Source organism: Perna viridis, chromosome 11 (assembly GCF_037379345.1).
Source record: "Perna viridis isolate PV_CMFRI_1.1 ecotype Kerala chromosome 11, ASM3737934v1, whole genome shotgun sequence".
NCBI lineage: Eukaryota > Metazoa > Mollusca > Bivalvia > Mytilida > Mytilidae > Perna > Perna viridis.
In genome coordinates, this window is record NC_142455.1 from 12,283,265 (window position 1) to 12,297,227 (window position 13,963).

A 13,963-nucleotide genomic window follows, 5' to 3' on the forward strand; every position below is an offset into this window, starting at 1 on the left:
TAGCGGTAAAACGGAAAAAAGACCGACAAAGCTGGCTCTGAGCACATAAAAAAGTGCTTTCGATCAAAGTCTTGTCTGAGTGGAATCCAATATTCCCGACGTCTTGGTATTTACTTTCCATTTTACTTTGAATGGAAACGTCATATGTTTGAAACGTTTTTGATACCACTATTCTGTAGATAAACCAAAGGTAGATAGGGTATTTGTTGTACATGTCTTTTAAAGTTCTAATTCAAAGTTGTTGTAAGAGTACATCTAAAACCTAACAAAACCTTTAAAACAAGTTTGGTTTGTTCTGTGAATTTGACGTGTATAATGCAGGAACACCCGTGAATATAAATAATACCTACATTTTTAATGAACTGGTTTTGTTTATTTGTGATCTGATTTTAAAATATAAAAGTCTCGATTATACATATCAAGTATTTTATATTATCAAGTTGCATTTCATAATGCACATTTTTCATTGCATTGAAATTTAGAAAATGTCAAGGCTGAATATATAAATACAATTACGCAACCATATATACAACAATGATTAAAACTAAAGCGAAAATTACATTTTTCTCTTTAGTTGAATTACATTTCACAATCAATTATTTTGTACTTCTTGATATTGAGAGGTTGTCTTATATTTGTTTAGGGTAAATTTAGCACTGATAAATATTTAAGAATAATTTGAGGTCGTTATGAAGATGTACTCATTTGCTTGATCATTTTATTCGATTATTTCTACAGAGCGTCAGCAGAGTGAAATTAATGGTCTAAAAGGTAAAAGGCAAAATTCATTAAAATATGAAAAACCTTGTCCGGAAAATTAATCGCGTGTATAGCTTTCTCGGTTAGATTAAAATAATGAACAAGTCAACGAGTGCATGATATATTAGACAACTTGTCCGTCCGCCCGTATTGTGATATAGAGCAAACCTATTATTCTAAACGTCAATTGTTTTTATTTGTGCTTTAGTTCATTCATTTAATTAGTATTTCAATTTTAGTTTAATAAAAAAGTATAAATATCTGTAAATTGTTCTTATATATTCATGAGGATATTCACAGGGTAATGGTTAGTCCATCAAGGAAAGACCAACTTAATCTACTGTATTTAACCATATTCCTCAGTGAAAAAATGTTGAGGACTTAAATCGACATTTACACTATTCCATAATGTCCTATTATACTATCACCATTCCTCATGCATAATCAAACCTAGCTATTTAAACTAAAACAACACCTTTTAAAATAAAGGTTTTGTTCGGTTTATGCAGGTGTTTTGTTACACAGGTTTAACATGTATTGAAAATGATATGAACAAATTTAATAAGATGTCTGTCTAGTTTACAGAGGTTTAGAGGTAGTCTAGAGTTTGGTTCAGAAAGCTTTTATTGTACCTTCCTTCTCCTCATCTCACAGAAATAAGTTTAAATCAAAGCATTCCTCATCTACAATAAAAAAATTCCAAAACAAATATCACTTTCATAAATTTTTCACAATATCATTTAAAAATATTCAGATTATCGCTTTTAAATGCGTTACATAACTGACCGAGAGATACTAATTATCACAAGAGAATGATGGATTGCTGATTGCTGATCGTGGATCAACATTTCATAGCAGCCTGGCAATAATAGTTATTCAATTAAACAAATATTAGGTTTTCAAATATAATTTTGCATTATAATATAGTTGGTACAATGTCAAAGAGTAATCAATGGAAACAAAATTCTAGCGGAAATCAAAAGAATGTAATCCAGGGACAAAGACCAGACATTGAAAACAGGCATACACAACAAAGAACATAAAGTAACTTAAATAATACAAAGTAACAAAAGTAAAATAAAAACTGGTAGCATGGAAGCAATAAGACGTTTCATTTAAAAGATAAAATATCAAAATAAATCTTATTTATTTGATTCGTTTGTTTGTTTGTTTGTTGGGGTTTAACGTCCGAGGAGCAATATTTCAGCTATATTCAGACGATGAACATGAAATAGATGATAAAATGAACATGAAATGATGATGAAATGAGAAAGGGATGGGACACAAGGACAATGGGGTCGAAAACTTTTGATTGCCATTGGAAATAGGGGAGGTGGGTAGGGTCGGGCAATTTAGCCTCCTGTGGCGGAGCCCTATGGTTCCTACTCCCTGAGAATACCACAGTAGGGTTCTTTAACGTGCGAGGAACGTGGAATCTTTCCCAACACGGTGCACCACTATGGTTTGCAGTCAGGTTTTCCGTATTATAGCCTGACAACCCCAGCATGTAACACGCCTGGGGTACCCCTTTCAACCACCTGGGACACACATCCCAGTTGCTCTGTGGGCAGAGCGCCCTAGCTCCCGCCTAGGGTTCTGAGCACTATTTAGTCGCCTTTTACGACAAGCTTAGCGCTGCTACAGGCCTATTCGTTTAACACCCGGACCTGCACGGGGCTTATCTATTTGATCTCTAGTTCACAGAAGCTAATGAAAAAATAATTGAATTCGCTGACTGAACATTGTCTGTACAATATAAGTCAGCAAATAGTTTATTAATGCGACGACTTTAACCTTTGAACATTTTACAACCACGACGAGTAACAATGAAACTTGTAAACTTTTTTTTATTTTATTGGCGAAAGTATGTTTTAGAAGGGACCTTCAATCCGACAAGAAGAGCATCTTGTCAATGCTTTGAATTCAGCTGAGTTTGTGTTGCTTAAGTAGCACTTCAGCTAAGAATCATGCAAAATGTGATATATAGATGGAAAACCTACATATTTTTATGTTTGATATTTCTTTAAATTTCTTTAGTAAACAGAAATTAACATTTGATTTTCCATATTACCCATGCTCTAAGGAGATACAAATTATATAGAAAGCACTGTAGATTTCAATATTAAGGGAGATAACTCTGTAAATGGCACTCAAATATAATAGAATTTATTGAATTTTCAATGTTGATTATCTCCTAAGAGTAGGCAGATTTGAATGAATAATTACACATTTCATTGTATAGACCCAGAAAACAACTTAATTACAAAAATAAAAATATGTAACCTTTTTTGGGTGTATCACATTTTTCAGATTTTGCATGATTCTTACAAAGACAGCTACTTAATTACTTTGTTTCTATGTTCGTATTATCATTTTGTTTTGTAGTTTGTTGAATGATTTTTCTTGGTATTATCGTTGTCCTGGGATTGTATTATTTGTATTGTTTTTTAATGGTTTAATCTTGGATTCTTTGTCTTTTTCTTTTTTAAAATTATAATCCACTCATTGATAATCTAAAATACAAGTTCTAGGAATACTGATACGTCAACTAAATTCATGATAGGGAAATATCAGACAAGATAAAATAGATACATCTTGTAAAGCAATTAAAAAATTATAAACTCAGTTGTCATAGATTTCCGATAAATCTTGCTTTGACGCAAACATCTCTTGAAACATTTGCAATACGATATTCTTATCAAAATAGGATAGAAATATTGCCTGATTTAAATACAAAGAATTCCATGAAGGCAGACAAATACAAAATTATAATCATTTGCTGTGTTGTAACATGAACGAACTCAGTTACTAAAAGTAGACAACGAATTTAATCATTTTGAATTTCTTTGCATTTTATTGAACAATCTGGTATTGGCTTGTTACAGTCAAAGTATGTCTTTCAAATTCAAGGATTGATTGTTTGCATTTCATAGATATGTTTTTACATATGAGGTATAGTGCTTTTTTTCCACAATTACGCAAGGATCAAATAACTTCAGATTGTTAGCTTTCAAATATCCATGTGTTTATGGGTGTTTGATTGGTATGGTTTTACCTCCCATGACATTTCATTACGACAATGCTTGAAAAAAAATACCCTACTTTGTAGAATTCCGGCATGCCAAGTCGGATCTTTATTTTGTTAGCTCATAGAATCAATAACCTGCAGAAAAGCATGCCTACGCGAATTGATTTTTCTGTCTCCAAGTCATTCAGTTGTCATTCTTTCTCCAAGAAGACCATGTGTTTGGCAGAGATGCAATAAATATTGATTTAAAGTCTGATGTGACGCGTCCAGGATTTGAACCCATGGCCATAACTCACGCCCTCGAGCAAGCTTGCTACCCTGATATAATCGAGGCGTTCTGTGTTAATGTAGTTTCATATAATGGCGGAGTTATTGTTTGAAGAGAATATGACACTTAAAAATAAAGTATATTAAATTTATTGATGATCAAATATTGAAAATGATACAGAGTTTTTACGTAAATGTTAATACACAATTCTATATCATTTACGTAAAATAAACTTTGTTAAATGCGAGTTGAACATTGTCTTCATTATACTTGAATAAATTTAAGCTCTATACCTTAAAAATTTAGTGTACATTAACGTCGAGATGTCGACTTTCTATTGATTATTTCGTCGATATTCCACAAATGATACCTGCATGCCTGTATCTCTTTTCAACAAATCAATGAAATTTTTGGACAGTTGCAAACAAAAAAAAATATTTCAAAAGTTTTAAAAGCAAAGATATTTGACTTGGGGTATAAAGACATTCTATATTTATAATTCTAGTGCATTATCGAATGATTCCCAGATCACAAATTTTAATAATTCACATGTGAAATAAAAATACAAAATGTCACATTGTTTTGAAAAAAAATATGTAAACTTTACATTACAATATCTAAAATGTGTATTAATTCAAATTTGAATTTAAATATAAACAGACAAACAACAAAGACTTTTTATGATATATTACTTTTATTGTACTGTAAATGTTGGCAAAACTGTTTAAGGTTAAATGTAATAAGTCGGAAACATTCATTTTAGAAACATAAAGATTTGGCAACATTGTTTCACTCAAGGATGCTTCCTCTACTGGGGAAGACAATTGTTTGATTGCTGCATATCCGATTTGCTCAGAACCTCTTCAATGACATATTGGAAGAGTAATCAAGGGAACCAAGATTCTAGCGGAAATCAAAAGAATGTAATCCAGGGACAAAGACCAGTACATTGTACATGTATTTATTATTTATTAAGTGTGAAAAATGTAATAAAGTAGAAACTATTGAGGACAAGTACTTTGAATGTGTAGAATTAAAACCTATTGTCGATCATTTTAGAAAATATGGTGGAAAAATGTTTTGACCATACACTGAAGCTATCATTAGATAAAAGGATATTTGTATTATTGTGCAAAACAACATGGATTTTGTTATTTTATGTATTTTCTTAGCAAAATACTTCATCAGTTGTATGTCTTTGAATAGCCCTTCTCAAAACATTTGTTTTCCTTCCTTTTTAAGTTTTCTAAAGAGAATATTGATACCATTTGAATATGTGATGAGGATAAATTGAACCTTTTTAGAAAGAAACGAATAATCTATCTAATTATTTTAAATTACTTCTGTATTGCCATCTGTACAACATATTTTATAGCTTAAGAGAAAGGGAGACAACAAAAAGTTGTGAACTGCCCTATTTAATGCCGATTTTATTCAATTGTGTTATTGATGTGTGTAAAACTAGTAATCCGAAGTTCTCTAAAATAACATTAAGTTATTTTTATAGTCACTCTCCTGTTTCATTAAATATTTCCAATGTACGACTGGTTGAATTAAAAAGAAATACAAATATTTTACTGGTTAAGTTACCATATTAAAGTGTAGAAAATAAAACATTTTTCAATAATATTGCTGTTGTTTTTGTGGTCCTTAATTTTAAGCCCTGGTAACAAATTTGTTCTATGAATTTGTTTTATTTTAGGATAACTTATAATGCAAATTCAATTGAGCTTCAAAACCGTTAATTGAAATAAAATTTGTAAAAAAACGTTAAAAAACCTGTTGCTGTATATAAAAGACACAAATTTCAAAATACAAATTGTGCAAATTTATAGGTTTTACATTGAGCAAAAGTTAAATATTGCAAGGTATCAATTGAGCTAATTCAGTTATTACATCATAACAAGCGAGCCTCTACGAGTTTGTTATGATGTTTAAATTAAATAAAGAAAATTGATATTTGTGATATTACAATTCACAAATTAAGAAACCCTTTTCTCTATGGTTCCTTTTGAATATTTGTCATAGCGAAAATTCTAGCGATGGTCTATCTTTAAAGTCACCAACAGTGTCGGGTGAACCATGTTATAATCATCACAACAAAATCACTTTGTAGAAAATGATACACAACGACTATAAATGTCAATAAAAAGGCGAGTTTTGTATATCATATCGTCAATGGTGTGATATAGCAATTTCTAGCCTTAAACAATTCGATAACACAACAAAATCATGGAGAAAAATTTTACCATCATACTGTAATTCCCTCTTCAAAGAGAAAAATATGAATGTACATATACACTAGATACAGCATACAAAGTAAAGTAGAAGAATGAACAAAATTAAAAACAACAATAAAAGAGTTTAAACATTTGAGCTTAAACCCACTACTTATGTAACATAAACAGTGGCAAATGGATATATAAGGATTTGGAAACAAAAAAGCTGATTAATATCATTTTCAATTTTAAATGTCGATTTCATGTTTTGTTAATCTCTGGACAATTCAGAAATTGTTCAATAAAATGTTTAAAAATGAGGTTTTTGTCAGATTTGTTTGTGGTATGGTATGGACAATCTTGTTATTTTCCTGGGTTTTGATGATGTGAACAGTCAAAATTCAACTATCATAAAACTTTGTTTCATCCACTGCTGATGATTATAAAGACCGACACTATTCAGTAACCCATAAAAAATATATGTCGTGGACAATATGCTTTAATGAACATAAAATGCAGTAAAAATTACCCGATTTATAAGCATTTGGCTATTACCTGAAGGTTTACTATTGTTGGGGCTAGCGGTTGATCACTGATTTTTCCGGCATTAATAGCATAGCAGTCGTCCGTGAACTGTCTTAATATTAAATAGGTGTTCAACTACTGCTTATTCTTTAAAATGTAGACCTTTTGCCTAACATCATTTTCCGCTTGATGTTGAAGAAGGCATGTTACTTCCGGTGTTAAGGTTTAAACGGATGTGCACTCAACTACATATGCAAGTTTTTTTTTTTTTTTACTTTTATTACCTGACATAACCTTGTTCTGGAAATGTCATAGAGTATGAATATACCGGAGTTCTAACGAGTTTTAGTTGATATTTTTACATAAAACTACTGTTGATTTTTATTGAAATAATTTATAGAACATTTATATGTACCATGAAAACATTATTTACAAGAAATAGAGTCATAATTTTAGGTATCAGGGATTTCTTTCGCCTGACGTAGATCCTGGTGTGAAATCCTGCGTACCGATAGTTTTTAGAGGTATAAAAACCTATCCCCGAAGATTTCCTTGGTCTGCTAATTTTGATTCTTCGGTGAACAAAATAGTTTAATTTTTCCAGAGCTGAATTTTGTGTTTGCCTGAAGTAGTTATGATTTAATGAAACGTCATTCTCGAAATGCATTGATAGTGCATATTTTGAAGTTACTTCTTCATAGTTTTATTACTTTCCAAAGCTTGAAGCTAAATATTGTAGATATTTTGGCACAAAATGCCTTACAATTTAACAATGTATACCTGGTTCTATGTCAAGTTTAAGCCCCGTCTATAAAATGGTGAGGCAAGCAAAGCAAATCTCTGTATACATTTATTATACGATGGAAGTTAATTTAGAGAGTTTCCAGTTTAATGTTAATTGTATACTGATACACTACTTGTACGGAGCAAACTTCTCATTCCATTCTATTTTTGGGGGATGGGGAATTCGAGAAAAGAAATTTGAAAGGTGAGAATGCAATACTTGTTTAAAAATGATTTATTCATTAAAAGTTTTTTTTTTCTTTTTTTTGTTTGATCCTCATTTTGCAAATATGAAATTTAAGTTGATGCAATAAAAATAACGAAGAGCAATGGAAAGTGTAATTAAGGTGTAGATCTTATTATGGGCGATGGATAATAAGGGGCGATTGGTAAAAGGGAAGTACCATTCAAGGGCTGTATCAGACAGTCTTTTCAATATATGCATATACTTCCACTTCAGATGCATGTAAGTAATTTAGTTTATTTATTCTAATTATGAGTTTGACAAATCGAGAAAGTGTTGTTCGACGGCAGGGGAATACTAGATGTTTACCATTCTTTCCTGGTCCTACATAGTATTTAGACAGTAATAATTCCTGAAGAGAATACCCAAGCAAAATATCGAGATCGCGCAATCTATCACCTAAAATATACCAATTGATAATGTGCTATTTCTTCATGTTCTTAATAAACAAATTACTGTTATTTGTAATATATTACCATGGTTTTTTACTATCTAAAGTTTCGCCGATTATTTATTTTGTACGAACCAAGTTTCTTTGATACAATGTTTTCGTTTCGTAACCTAAATGCCTGAAAGCATCGCAATAAAAAGTCTTACGTGTAACTTTAATTATACTCTTGGATACTCGTGCATATTTAGTCATGAAATTAGCAGTTTATTTGGGTTTTTTGGGGGCAGAAATCCATATAATTAGTCGTCAACCGCATCGTACTCTGAAAGTCTTTTACTTTTTTTAACAAGGTTATGATGCGACCAGATTGAAGTAATCACTGCAGAAGTTTTATGGTCATCATCATGAACTCGTGGATCGTTATGGTGTATCCATCTGCGCCATGAAAACTGATTTCGTCAACGTGTCATAGTTTCCTTTCATCTTTCGTCTACCCCGGACTTGACATTTTATGAGCAACTCGGCGGGTGTTTCTAGAGAAGCAGAGGACGCTTACCCTACCGGTGCATCGGGTCCATGCTCCCAGTGTCATAAAATTGAAAATTCTTCATAATCAATTTACAGATTGTCATAATATAAGCATTAGATCCAGCTGTTCATAATGTCCTTCTCCTATTGCCAGATTATACCGGTTTAAGAATATCTTAACACGTTGAATGGTTATATTGTCCAACTAATGAAACCGAAAGAAATGAAAGTATTTTAAAAAAAAATAAAAAAATGAATATAAAAGTTTTCCAGTATGTCGAAATGTAAATATCATCGACTAACAAGAGCGTATATTGTTCAATTTCCCGACTTTTATGATTGTGTGTCGATGTATTTTAGGAAATATCAACGTCCCTTTGGGCATTCAATTTATCATGTTAAAATTACTATGAAAACAACTTTAGAACAAATATCTGTATTATATATATGGCTAAGAATAATAACTACTACAATATATAGTTGAACACAAAATGCACAATCTCGACATTTTACTAGGTCTATCTTTTGATGCAATGGTAATGTGTGATCACTTCTAAGGACCTGTGATATGTGAAACTCTTGATAAGAGGAAGAACTAACCTTCATGTGGCTGAGGTTAAAGTATACGCATATAAGTGAACATTTCTTTTGTTAATTCATATTTTTTGTACAATTATTTGAATAGGGTAAATAAGTCTCTTTCTAGTTTCATTTTGTTTACCGGAATTGCCGATGTAGATTGTATTGAAAACCGAAGACCGATCTGCATTTTATTGTTTACTTCTGGGTCCTCGAAACGTTGTATAACAGTTCAAAGTCTTCTATTTTATATTTTTTCTTAATACCTTTATCATGTAGAAATAGATATTTGTCATTTTAATCGGCATGTTTTACACAAAAAGATGTTTTGCACTTAACACTGAACTCAGCGCTCTATGAATGACTGATCTCCGTGCTTTTGAATGGTAGACTTAGACCCGTTCTCGTGAAATCACGGGGTCACATGACGAGACTTACATATCCTACTGAAATACAACAGTAGGTGAATCGAGGTGTTTTAAGGATGTAAACCTAGGGTAAGGGACATAACTCATGAATATGTTTGTATTATATTCAATTTCACCAAATCTTCTAAAGCTTTTGTTTGAAGCAGAATAAAATGAATTCAAGTTAATTAGATGCTTACATAAGATTGAATTGACATCTTATATTTGTTTGCATACTTCTGTTGCTTTATTATTGAGATCATGTTTTGGGTTGTTTTAAACAGTAAGAAGTGGACAATATTGTATTTGTAAGCTTATACTGTTCAGCTGAAGAATTTACGGTGGTTTGCTTTGAAAAGAGAAATAAAAGGTATAACTATGACTAAAAAAATATGCAAGCTAGTTTAAAGTGCCAGTTCGTACAAAATTCATACACGGCTAATGGTAGAGATGAATTATGGTCTTGTAATACCATCCAAAAAGGATTTATTAGGGACTGCGTACAAAAAATCTCTCTAATGAAAAAATCGTGCATCTCACATATCAAGAACCAAAATTAAGAACGAAAACTCTTCTTCAATTTATAGATCTTTAAGTTAAATCACTTCCTCGCAGATATTTATTTACAATATTTTTCTGCTTTCTTTTAGTCTTTAACTTTACTCATTTCGCAGTCAAGCAGCCCCGTGCAGCTCTGGATGTCGGAAGAATAGGCCTGCAGCAGCGCTAACCTTTTCGTAAAAGGCGATTAAATAGTGCTCAGAAACTTAGCCGGGGGCTAGGCGCTCTGCCCACAGAACAACTGGGATGGGTGCCCCAGGTGGTGGAATGGGGTACCCCTAGCGTGTTACATCCTGGGGTTGTCAGGCTATAATACGGAAAATCTGACCGCAAACCATAGTGGTGCACCGTGTTGGGAAAGATGCCACGTTCCTCGCACGTTAAAGAACCCTGCTGTGGTATGCGAAAGGATTAGGAACCTTTGCGTTCCCCCACAGGAGGCTAAATTGCCCGACCTTACCCATCCCTCCCTTTTTCTCGTGGGAAACAAAAATTTTTCGACCCTATTATCCTTGTATCCCATCCTTATTTTCATTTCATCATCATTTCATTTTCATTTTATCATCCATTTCATGTTCATCGTCTGAATATAGTTGAAATATTGCTGCTCGGACGTTAAACCCCAACAATCAATCAATCAATCAATAGCTAGGTTGAAATATGATATTCCATTTTCCTTAGTAGTTTGTAGTGCTGGTGCTCATCTTCGACCACGAGCAGTCCTTTAAGATTGTCGTTTAGGGGGATGATCAGTGATGTAATGGTTAGCATTCTTCCGGCGGAAATGGATTTGTATCTCATGAATATGAGACACTTTGATTATTATTGCACTGTAAATTTGATATGTATCGCTATGTATGTAAGCATATACGTATGTACATTCATTAATCGTCATCGTATGAAAAGCATACATAGTGGTGCTTACTTTTATTATAGTATTGTAAACATGTAAACAACCTTATAATGCCTCCCACAGCAAAAAAATTACTTCTTAGTACACTGTAAACAGAAGGGAATGTAATTGATTGATTGATTGTTGGGGTTTAACGTCCGAGCAGCAATACTTCAGCTATATTCAGACGATGAACATGAAATGGATGATAAAATGATGATCTTTTAATTGCCACTAGAAAAAAGGAGAGATGGGTACGGTCGGGCAATTTAGCCTTCTGTGGCGGAGCGCAAAGGTACCTACTCCTACCGACTACCTTAGCAGGGTTCTTTAACGTGCGAGGAACGTGGCATCTTTTCCAACGCGGTGCACCACTATGGTTTGCGGTCAGGTTTTCCGTATTATAGCCTGACAACCCCAGCATGCAACACGCCAGGGATACCCCAAGGAATGTAATTGAAGAAAAGTTAAGTTACATTTGTCAAATGCTTTAACATAATTTGTAAAATTCGAAATGAAACGTGTATTGATTGTTATGCGCGAAATTTAGTTTCGAAGCGCCCCAACGCCCCCAAATAAAAAAGGTAAAATTTGTCATCAAAATAAAATAAGCTATTAAATGCAACTATGTACCGAACAAATCCTGTGCAAATAGTGTTATTTGAACTGAACATCTGCGCTATAGAAGGGGGATGTTTGCAGGAAAAAAATGCTTCCTTACACCGTTAAAGAAACCACTCGAGATATTCGATAAATGACTAGTTTACAATTACAACATATCTCCTAATTTGATATTTAGTCAATATGTTGTAATGATTTTGCACTGTTTCCTTCAAAAATATTTTTAAAAAATATTAAAAAGCATTTTATCGAAAAGTTGACACTGTGGAGTCAGCATCATATCTTTACCTATACTGAGGGATCGATGGTGAGGGAAACCTATTAACCAAATTTTACGACAAACGTGATGAATTTTCATTCAGATTTATCAACTTTCCTTTCATCTGTGGCAACATTCCTTCAGAATCTGCGTATGCAGTTTTCATATCACAAATCATAAGTTATGCCAGGTCTTACCGTAACTACGTAACTACAACTTTTTTTATCGCGCTAGACTTCTTACAATAAGGTTTCTGGAACAGAGTTATGTTGCTACAAGATTGAAGTCATCACTACAGAGTTTTATGGTCGTCATCATGAACTCGTGGATTGTTACGGTGTATCTATCTGCACCAAGAAATAATATGTGTTGAACATATAATAATTTCCCTTCCTCTTTAGTCTACCCCTCACTTGACTAAACGGGTGTTTCTAGAAAATCGGAGGACGCTTACCCTACTGTGCACCTTGTCCATGCTCCCAATTTTGTAGACGAGTCCAAGTTGCACATTTTCTTTTTTTTAATTTTGTATGTATCACTAGAATCTTGGTTCCCTTGATTACTCTTTCAATTACACGTATATTTTCGTTTTCAATTTTTATTGTTACTATATTCCATTGATGGTACAACACTACATATAAATTATGTTCCGGAAAGTTTGTGTGTTTTTTTATTATTATTTTTCTGTGCATTTGTGTTTCGAAAGATCATACAACGGAACTTTTTCTATAAGTTGAAGCCATTGACAGAATCCATCAGCAATATCATCGTGATTAGAATGTTGATGAATGAGACGACATTGCATGTATCAACTTGAAAGAGATCAATGTTTTAAGTAGCAGGCTTTCTTAAAAATCAACTGGAAAACTAGTAGCCGTTTTAAAATTTCCATTTCCCTTACTAAAATGAATAATACTTGCATGGTAGCCCTAGAAAAATATCTAATTTAACACCACATGGGCATTAAGTTAGAATGTTATATATGCAATATGTGATCTAAGAAACTATACTCCATGTCAGTTCAAGCCCTTTTTTATGTAATCATAATTTTGCTGAGTTGCTCTGTTATCGAGGCAGAGCTGTCCTACTTTTTTTATTTCTTCTGTTCTTCATAGTTAACAAAAACAAGCATTATTACCCTAACGATTGATATGTCCAAAGAAAAAGAGTATATTAAGATTCCTTACGAAAAAATCCATTGTAATTCCGCCACTTGTGTGCTAATTGTCGTTTTTTTAATTATTTGTTTTTGTTGACTAAGAATTCAATTCTCACGAATTTGAAAGTAAACGATTATTTGGTATCATTTAGGAACGATAAGATAAAAAAAAAATAAGACACGTAGCAGGGCGGTAAATCCTTGTTTTGGTCAAATAACCAACGACGGAAAGTCGTCATGGTAACAAAATTTACCAATTTGATATGTAAACATAATGATGTTGGATTCAAATGTCATTGCAATCGATTTGAAGAATTAAGATTTGAAGAAGAAGCCGTTTTGTTATATGCATGAGCAAGTCATTTCACACAATATAAAAATTCGGTAGGTGTAAAATTGTGACATCTGAATAAAAGTAGTATACAAACAAAAGAATAGTAGTATTGCCGACCTACAAGTCCTGAAGAATATTATCTAGTGTAAGTCGAACCAAAACCTACAAAAACATCGTTCGGTTAAGACAGGTTTTTGGTTTTCCTATGTTAAAAATATATTATAACTGATATGCAGGGACGATTAAAATTGTCTGGATTAGACAGGTGATTGGAGTATTCATGGTTCGGTTTAACAAATTATTGTTTAATGCGGTTTGTCACGTGCTCGCATACAATAGGTAATGGGAGAATGATTCTGCTACAAATTAATAAAAGTTTAAAGTAAAAAGGGCTTGTTTTCCTTTG